A 10,811-nucleotide genomic window follows, 5' to 3' on the forward strand; every position below is an offset into this window, starting at 1 on the left:
GAGCTGGGGGTAATAAGCGACAGAGAGCTCCTACCAATCCCGGTTGTGGACTCAAAATCTGCCCGGCAGGAAAAGAGGGCAATTCAAATCCTACCCCTGCTGGCTGCTGCCGGAATCACGGCAGCTTTAGGGACCGGAACAGCAGGATTAGCTACCTCACTAACTCTGTATTATCAGCTTTCTTCCCAGTTCATCCAGGACCTTCAAAGGGTGGCTCAGACAATACTAACCCTCCAAGGACAGATTGACTCGCTGGCAGCAGTAGTACTTCAAAACCGACGCGGATTGGATCTCCTCATGGCTGAAGAAGGTGGCCTCTGCCTTTTCCTCCAGGAGGAATGCTGTTTTTATGTCAATCAGTCGGGTATAGTGAAGGACAAAATCCAACAACTCGAGACAGATTTACAAAAACGAGAGGAAGAGCTGGAGGCGTCTAGCTCTTGGGCCTTTCAAAATCCCATATGAAAATGGATTCTGCCCCTTATCTCACCTCTCTTGCTAGTTTTTCTACTTTTGCTTTTTGCACCCTGCTTAATTAACTTCCTCTCTACATTTTTCCAACAACAAATACAAAAAATCTCTAACCAATCCATTAATCAGTTACTCTTACAGGATTATCAACCTCTGCCCACAGAACCAGATGACTATGACTCCGATGGTGTGGACCAGCTGTATCCCGAGATGGACAACGCCCCTAACAAGCAGGAAGTAGCTTGAAGAGCAAAAGTCGTCCCTATGCCCTTCCCCCACCATCACTCCTTCCTGACTCCCCACTTATTAATAAAACAAAAAGGGAGGAATGTTGGGATCAGTAAGCAGGCACTTCTACAGCCAGCTCCAAGAAACCTGACAGACCAGTTATCAGGCATTTGTGAAGACACCCAGACCACCTGCTGACCACCTGGAACTACCTGCGCAAATGCTCTAAATCACCCTATAAAGAGAACAGGAGCCCCCCCCTCTCTCTGCCTCGTCCCTCTGCGACCCCTCTCCCCCCTTCCCTTAATAAACCTCCCACATGGAACCGATCTCGTGGCGTGATTTGTGAACCCGTGTGTAACCCTCACATTCGCACGTTTCCTAACAATTATGCTTCTTGATTCAACATTTGCTGCAGACCTACTATGTTCAAAACATTATCAAACTGGAAAACAAACAGAAATATAAACTAAATGGTCAGACTTGAATGTTCAAAGTTAAGTCAATGCATATGGTTATTTTGGCTCTTACCCAGTGTAGTCAGAAGAAAATACGAGGGAAAGATAATCTTTCTGATGAATGAAATTGGATAAGTGTATTAATATGGAAGAGAATTCTCCTAGAAGCTCATTGTAACATGAGCAAAGAATAAACTACTCTGACATGAACTGATTGGCCTGCTCTTTAATTACCTCCCCCTGAGAGGTGAGCAGCATTAACAGGCCACAGAAGAAGACAATGCAGCCACTCCTGATGAGACCTGATAGGCTAGGATCAGAAGGAAGGAAAAGAAGACCTTCCCTATCAGTGGACTTGGGGAGGGGTATGCATACAGAAGGGAAAGGAAGGAAGGGATTGGGAGGGGAGAAGAGAGCGACCCACAGGAGGGATACAAAGTGAATAAAGTATAATTAATAAAGAATTAAAAAATAATAAACTAAACATATATTAAGTACTTAAACAGATGTTAAAATATATAACCAAAGAAAACTTAATGATTAAGCATTTGGCACAATTCAGTGGAAAGATGTTTGGATGACTTAAAAAACCAAAGGTAGCTAAGAAAAAAATAGAATACTTTGTCGCTCTAATATTATCAGATTTTGCAAAGCACATAATTAACAAAAGAAAGATATAGCCTATTAATTGGCAGAGAATATCTGCAAAGTATATGTGATAAAGCTTAATAATCCAAAGGTATATTAAGAGTTCACACACTCCATAGTTGATAAATCATAATTTAAGATGAAAAAAGGCTCGAAGAAATTTTCCTAAGCACATAATATGCATATCTACGAAACAACTGAACATTATTAATTTTCAAGAAAATGCATATTAAAACCTCAATGAAATATTGCCTTACATCTTCAACAATAACCAGTATAAAAATGACAATAAGTTTTATGTCTTGTTGAGTAGGAAATGAGTAAAAAACCCTCTATACTTTCAGTGGCAATATAGCAGATAATATGGACCAGGTACCTAAAATTGTGATGAAAGTATCTTGATATTTTTTCAGTTGTACCTCTGGGCATAATCAAAAGGAAATGAAGTCAACATCTCAGAGAGATGGCATTTTCCCAGTTTAGTACAGCATAATTTCAATAGATAAGGTATAGAAAGTGTTTAAATATCATAGAAGTGTATATGGCATATGTGTTAGACTTGACAGAATGTTGTTCAGGCTCATGAAAGGAGGAAATTCTCTGGTATGGTATAGCAAGATGAATATGGAACATGATATTGAGTACATTAAGTAACACATGGAAAGACAATACCTGATTGATGTCTCTTGCATGTGGACTCTAAAGCAGCCAGTCTAAGGAGCAAACAGTAGTAGAAGTAGAAGGAAGAGAAGCTAAATATTCTGGTTAAGGGATAGCTGACCTTCCCTATAAAACACAAATAAAATTAGAACTCCAATGTATAGCAACGTGACTGTAGTTAACAAAAATTGCATTGTTTTATATTGGAGGGTACATCCACAGCACCACAAAAAGAACAATAAAGGGGGGTGCTAATGATGTTAGGTGACAATGTGTCAATTTTCTTGATTGTAGTGATTATTTCACAGTATACAGGCATATAAGAAATCCAAATTACACACTCAATATGCCTTCTTATTTGCTAATTCTAACTTCATTAAGCTATAAAAAGACAAGAATAACAGGCACTTAATACAATAGGGGAAAGAAGACTACAGGTTACAGTACATGTTTCTTGATCTCAATTGGTCCTAAAAGCAGATGGCATGCTCACTAACTGGACAGCTTGATTAATGTATGCCTTTAAACTTCAATTTTCAAGGGACTCTAAGAGCTCCTGCTTTGCCCAAGAGTTCTAAGTAAAAGAATGGTTCAGCCTTGTTGTTCTATAACTTTCTTTCCTTCTTATGTACAAACATTCATTCGTGGAACCTCGGAGCAGTTCTCGTTGTAATCACTGAAGAGTGTTGGGCATGATTGTATTATGTGGTTGCTCAATGGAGCACCTAATTTAAAACTTCTCAAAACTTTAGTACAGAATTTTTCCTGCATTTGAAAGCTCCCTATTCAAAGTTGATTTGTAAACTTATCTACACTTTTTTTTCTTCCTGACCTTTAAAGTAAAACATACTATACTATCACCAGTGCTGATGTAATGCTAATATGCAATTCAATGGTAAAGGTTTTCCCAAGGATATAGAAATCCTGTGTTTATTCTCAGCCACACAAAATCAGCTGTGACATGAAAGCAAGTGTAAGAAATTTAGTCAAAATGCTACATCTTTGATACAGTTGATGAATGCTAGGTTTAAGAAAACTCACCTTCACACAGAGGATGCTGGAAACAAGTTCAACCTTTGTCCTATGGGATACACCATCTTTACAGCCTAGTCGGGGATATTAAAAGTCTAAGCTCCAGAGGGCGACAGTACATACATGTTTTCTCCAAGGATCATTGCCCTGTTGAGATATATATATATATATATATATATATATATATATATATATATATATATTTTTTTTTTTTTTTTTAAGAGAGTATAAAGAGAAGGGGGGATGTGCTGTCACAAAACAGGAAGGGATGCCATGGGGATTGTTTCCAACAGATTCAAGCAGTAAAGCACAGAAGTTCCTGCTAAAGTTCACAGACTATAAAATCGAAACCAAGATTGTTATCTGTGGCTCATGAAGGAAAGGCAGTTGTTTATCACAAGGAAAGGCCTGAACTGACCTTCAGCATGAATGTGTTTCTTTCCTTCTTTTATTTTCTAAATAGGAAGTATTGTGAAATAAATGAATAGTAACACAATTTAATTAATTTTATTGTATATTATAAAAACTGTTATTTCTCAGGTAGCTGTATTCTACACCTTAATAAAAATAAAGTTTTCAGAGCTAAGAACAACTCCATAAAATAAAAGACAAAGTAGATGAGAGATTTATTGTTGTTAGACAAATGGCTTATTTAAGCATTATACTTTCGTAACCAACAAGAGATACATTTCTCCTTAATTTATTGCATTTGAAAATGCTGGATATATATCAGATGATGTTCTCCAATACTTACTAAAGCTAATCATTCCTTGGTATTGAGCTTCAAAATTAAATCCACATCATATGTTTCATTTGCTTTATTTTAAGTTTTGATAAAATACTGTACATTATTCAAGAGTTTTAGCTATAAAACCTTGCCTTAGATTACCCTGAAATCTTCACTGTGACAGAAGATAATTTTTCTTTAAGTGGAACTTTTAGAATATGTCTAAAGGGGGGTGGGGGGCCCAAGATGGCGGCGCCAGGAGAACACTGTTTCTGAGAGGCGGGACAACACTCTCAGTGCAGTGACCAGGAGACTGAACTCTGGGCCCTAAAACTACAACAATCATGTTTCCCAGGTGAGGGGAGGCTCCCACAGCATGGGAATCGGTCGGGTCCATTCTCTGCTGCCCAGCCAGAACCCAGAAGAGATCCCGGGTAACACAGGCTTTGGGTCTCCAGGAGGGAGCCGCAAGCCTGCTTGTCCCGATCACTTTCCCAGGCTGATGGGTGGGCACAAGGGTGCCAGAGACTGAGAGTCCCAGTCACAAGAAAACCCAACAGGGAAGGAAAGTTGCCAGACTGGTCACGGGTCACCCAGTCTTTCCCTGGAAGGTCTGGCGGACTGTGGGTACCCGCTGCCATCACAACTGAGCTCCCGCTGCACACAGACAGCAACAGCACCCAGCTCAAAATCCCTACTCCCTCTTCAGAGGAGGCAGGAAGCATCCAGCAGAATCTGCCACAGACCACATTGTTTGTACCTCAACCCGAGATCAGGGCTGAGAAAACCCAATCCTTTCGGGCACTCCCCCAAACGCCGCCATCACCATGCCAAAGCAGGAAGGATAAAGAGGCACACAGCGGCTTCACAGTGCCAGGACCCCCGTACTGCCTGCTGCTCCTAGCAAACAAACTTCAGCTCGGGATCTGGGACTGTGGTCATTCAACACATCCTGAGATTCTCCTGGGTCCAACGCAATAAGGTCTAGCACCAAGTCCTATCACCAGCACCCTCACACACACCCCTGGCAGAGAAACCCCGGCTCAGGATCGGACTGAGAAGTCCCAACCCCTTCTGGCACTCCCCTGAGAGCACCACCATAAGCTTGCCCTATTGGAGGGGAAGGTCAGAAGCGAAGGACAGAGAGGCAGCCTGTCACAGGACACAGCACCCCCTCTCCAGCACACCCAGCGGCCCCTAGCAGAGAAACCCAAGCTCTGGATCTGAGGACACTCAACCCTACCTGGTACTCTCTCAGGATCAGCAAATATAGGTTCTTCCGCCAGGCTGCTTCTGGCAGAGAGATCTGGGCCCGGGATCTGGGATTGAGACTACTCAACCTAACCCATTCCCGCCCTACCCCGGGACCAGTCAACATAACCCCTCCTGGCAGAGGGAAAGGACAGAGAGGCAGCACACAGGAAAGGTGGACACCGAGTTCTGTGGCTACAGAGTCACAGAGCTGTTAGCCTACCCGCGCATTTTCGGCAGCAGGACCAAATCAGAGAGTAGAGAGCAAGGGGAACCCCTGTGCATTCCAACTGGTCCTGCAAGAGAGAGAGTGAGCCTTTTAGGGAGAGTTTGCTCCAGACCCAGGGCCGCTCCACAGAAGTAACCAGACGAGGTGCCACCCACACCCCTAGTGTGGGCATCATAGGGATTCTTGGGATAGTGACCCCAACATTGAAGCTTCTGCCTTGTAGGTCCACCAGTGTAAGCCAGGCAAACAATCCCTGGATCTCAGACAGAACTGCATAATAGTGGTCTGCAGGCCAATGCAATAGTCAAAGAATCTGCTCATGCACACTGTGCCTGCTAAAAGTGCATACGAATTGTGCCAGCGTCACATTCCTTACTTAGGCAAAACTGAAACCACAACTCATACTCCCAAACCAGTGAACCTCTCTCATCTTCCTGAAAAAAAAAAAAAAAAAAAAAAAAAAAAAAACAGTAGAGAAAACAGAAAGAGACCATCATAGCCGGAACTACAAACTCGAGGAACAAACAATGAGGGTTATAAATAACCTAATGGCTAGAGGCAGACATAGAACACTCCCAACAAAAATCAGGACATAATGACATCACCAGAAACCCAACAAAACAATGGACACTTCAGTTCACTCGATATACAAGAAAACGACCTCAAAACTATGTTTCTCCAACATTGACAAAATTTAAACCACATATAGATCCCCACACATTAATAGTGGGAGACTTCAACACCCCACTCTCAACAAAGGACAGGTCAACAAAACAGAAATTAAACAAAGAAACAATATTTCTGACAGAGGTCATGAATCAAATGGACCTCACAGACATTTACAGAACTTTAAACCCAAACACAAAAGAATTTACCTTCTTCTCAGCACCTCATGAAACCTTCTCCAAAATAGACCATGTAGTTGGTCACAAAGCAAGCCTCAACAGATACAAGAAGACTGAAATAATCCCTTGTATCCTGTCTGATCACCATGGAATAAAGCTGGACTTCAACAACAACAGAAATAGCAAAAAGCATACACACATATAGAAACTGAACAACTTGTTACTAAATGACAGCTGGGTCAGGGAAGAAATAAAGAAAGAAATTAAAGCCTTTCTAGAACTCAATGAAAATGAAGACACAACATACCCAAACTTGTGGGACACAATGAAAGCAGTGCTAAGAGGTATGTTCATAGCACTAAGTGCCTTCAAGAAGAAATTCGAGACAGCTCATTCAAGCAACTTAATGGCCCACTTAAAAACCCTAGAAAAAGAAGAAGCAGACACACCAAAAAGGAGTAGACGGCTGGAAATAATCAAACTCAGGGCTGAAATCAATCAATTAGAAACAAATAAAACAATTCAAAGAATCAATGAAACCAAGAGCTGGTTCTTTGAGAAAATCAACAAGATCGACAAACCCTTAGCCAAGCTAACTAAAAGACAGAGAGACACCACCCAAATCAACAAAATCAGAAATGAAAGGGGGGACATAACTACAGACACTGAGGAAATTCAAACAATCCTTAGGACTTACTTAAAGAGTCTATACTCAACAAAATTTGAAAACCTAAATGAAATGGACAATTTTCTTGATCGATTTGACTTACCAAAGCTGAATCAGGACCAGGTAAATCAATTAAATAGTCCTATATCCCCCAAAGAAATAGAAGCAGTCATCAAAAGTCTCCCATCCAAAAAAAGCCCAGGACCAGATGGCTTCAGCGCAGAATTCTACCAGACCTTCAAAGACAAGCTAACTCCAATTCTCTTCAAACTATTCCACAAAATAGAAACAGAAGGAACATTACCAAACTCATTCTATGAAGCCACAATCACCTTGGTACCTAAACCTCACAAAGACTCAACAAAGAAAGAGAATTTCAGGCCAATCTCCCTTATGAACATTGATGCAAAAATACTTAACAAAATACTTGCAAACCGAATCCAAGAACATATCAAAGATATTATCCAATATGACCAAGTAGGCTTCATCCCAGGAATGCAGGGGTGGTTCAATATATGGAAATCCATCAATGTGATCCACCATATTAACAAACTGAAAGAAAAAAACCACATGATAATCTCCCTAGATGCTGAAAAAGCATTTGACAAAGTCTAACACCCATTCATGTTTAAAGTCTTGGAGAGATCAAGGATACAAGGCACATATCTAAACATAGTAAAGGCAGTATACAGCAAGCCTATAGCCAACATCAAACTGAACGGACAGAAACTCAAAGCAATCCCACTGAAATCAGGGACAAGACAAGGCTGCCCACTCTCTCCATATCTCTTCAACATAGTGCTGGAAGTCCTTGCTAGAGCAATAAAACAGTTGAAGGAGATCAAGGGGATACAGAGGGGAAAGGAAGAAGTCAAATTATCACTATTTGCAGATGATATGATAGTATACATGAGTGACCCCAAAAACTCTACCAGGGAACTCCTACAGCTGATAAACACCTTCAGCAAAGTGGCCAGATACAAAATTAACTCAAAAAAATCAGTAGCACTCCTGTATACAAAAGACAAAAGGGCTGAGAAAGAAATTAGAGAAACAACATCATTCACAATAGCCACAAATGACATAAAGTACCTTGGTGTAACCCTAACCAAGCAACTCAAAGACTTGTATGAAAAAAATTTCAAGTCTCTGAAGAAAGAATTAGAGGAAGATATGAGAAGACGGAAAGATCTCCCATGCTCATGGCTTGGCAGGATTAACATAGTAAAGATGGCCATCTTACCAAAAGCAATCTACAGATTTAATGTAATTCCCATCAGATTGCCAACACGATTCTTTACAGACCTGGAAAGAAAAATTCTCAACTTGGTATGGAATAACAAGAAACCGAGAATTGCTAAAACAATCCTCTACAATAAAAGATCTTCTGGAGGTATCTCCATCCCTGATCTCAAGCTGTACTATAGAGCAACAGTTATAAAAACTGCATGATACTGGCATAGAAACAGAATGGTGGATCAATGGAATCGAACAGAAGACCCAGAAATAAACCCACACACTTACGGACCCCTGATTTTTGACAAAGATGCCAAAACCATACAATGGAAAAAAGATAGCATCTTCAACAAATGGTGCTGGTCCAACTGGATGTCTACATGTAGAAAAATGAAAATAGATCCATACTTATCACCCTGCACAAAACTGAAGTCCAAGTGGATCAAAGACTTCAACATAAAACCAGACACATTAAATCGGCTAGAAAAAAGTGGGGAATACCCTAGAACTCATTGGTACAGGAGAAAACTTCCTGAACAGAACACCAACAGCACAGGCTCTAAGAGCAACAATTAATAAATGGGACCTCATGAAATTGAAAAGCTTCTGTAAAGCAAAGGACACCATCATCAAAACAAAGCGACTGCCTACAGATTGGGAAAGAATCATCACCAACCCTTTATCTGACAGAGGACTCATATCCATATATATAAAGAACTAACCAAGCTGAAAAGCAATAAACCAAGTAATCCACTTAAAAAATGGGGAACAGAGCTAAAGAGAGAATTCTCTGTAAGGAATATAGAATGGCAGAGAAGCACTTATTGAAATGCTCAACCTCATTAGCCATTAGGGAAATGCAAATCAAAATGACCCTGAGATTTCACCTTACACCCATCAGAATGGCCAAGATGAAAAACTCAAGGGACAACACATGCTGGAGATTGTGGAGAAAGGGGAACCCTTCTCCACTGCTGGTGGGAATGTAAACTGGTACAACCACTCTGGAAATCAATCTGGCGCTTTCTCAGACATCTAGGAATAGTGCTTCCTCAAGATCCAGCCATACCACTCCTAGGCATATACCCAAAAGAGGCACAAGTATACAAAAAGGACATTTGCTCAACCATGTTTGTAGCAGCTTTATTTGTAATAGCCAGAAGTTGGAAACAACCCAGATGCCCCTCAACTGAAGAATGGATGCAGAAACTGTGGTACATCTATACAATGGAGTATTACTCAGCAATGAAAAATAAGGAAATCTTGAAATTTGCAGGTAAATGGTGGGACCTGGAAAGGATCATCCTGAGTGAGTTGTCCCAGAAGCAAAAAGACACGCATGGTATATATTCAGTCATATAAACATACAACATAGAATAAACCCACTAAAGTCTGTACAGCTAAACAAACTAAGCAAAAGAGAGGACCCTAACTAAAATGTTCAATCCCCATCCTGAAAGGCAAAGAGGATGGACATCAGAAGAAAAAGAAAATAGGAAACAACCTCGGAACCTGCTACAGAGGGCCTCTGAAAGCCAGAAGAAAACAGGAAACAACCTTGAAACCTGCCACAGAGTGCCTCTGAAAGCTTCTACAGTATAGAATGTCAAAGCAGATGCTGAGCCTGATGGCCAACTGATGGGCAGAGTGATTGGAATTTTATGTAAGAAGTGGGAAATAGTAAGAGCTGGAGGGGATGGGAACTCCACAAGGAGAGCATAGAACATGATAATTTGAACACAGGGAACTTCCGAGAAAATCATACTCCAACCAAGGACTATTCATGGAGATGACCTGGAACCCCTGCACAGGTGTAGCCCATGGCAGTTCAGTGTCCAAGTGGATTACATAGTAATGCTAAAAGGGACTGCCTCTGACATAAATCTGATTGGCCTGCTCATTGATCACTCCCCCCTGAGGGGGGCAGCAGCCTTACCAGGCCACAGTAGAGGACAATGCAGCCACTTTTGATGGGAACTGATAGACTAAGATCAGAAAGAAGAGAAGAACCTCCCCTATCAGTGGACTTGGGGAGTGGCATACATGCAGAAAGGGGAGGGAGGGTGGAATCGGGTAGGGGTCTTTGAGGGTATACAAAATGAATAAAGTGTATATAATAAAAAAGTAAATAAATAAGCAAATGAACCAGGAAAAAAAAGTATTGTTTTTAAATCCCTTCTAGATATGACAATACCATGAAAATAAATGCATATATAATGAAAGAAAAAAAAAACAAAAAACAACAACAACAAAAAAAAAACTGTGTTTCTCCAGCTATTAGAGGCCCATAAATATGAAATGAACAAAGCCCTCAGAGAAATAGCCAAAGAAATTGAGAGGAACCAAGAGGAAACAAATC

The sequence above is a fragment of the Psammomys obesus genome, unplaced genomic scaffold (genome assembly GCF_907164565.1).
Source record: "Psammomys obesus unplaced genomic scaffold, mPsaObe1.curated_primary_1811, whole genome shotgun sequence".
Lineage (NCBI taxonomy): Eukaryota > Metazoa > Chordata > Mammalia > Rodentia > Muridae > Psammomys > Psammomys obesus.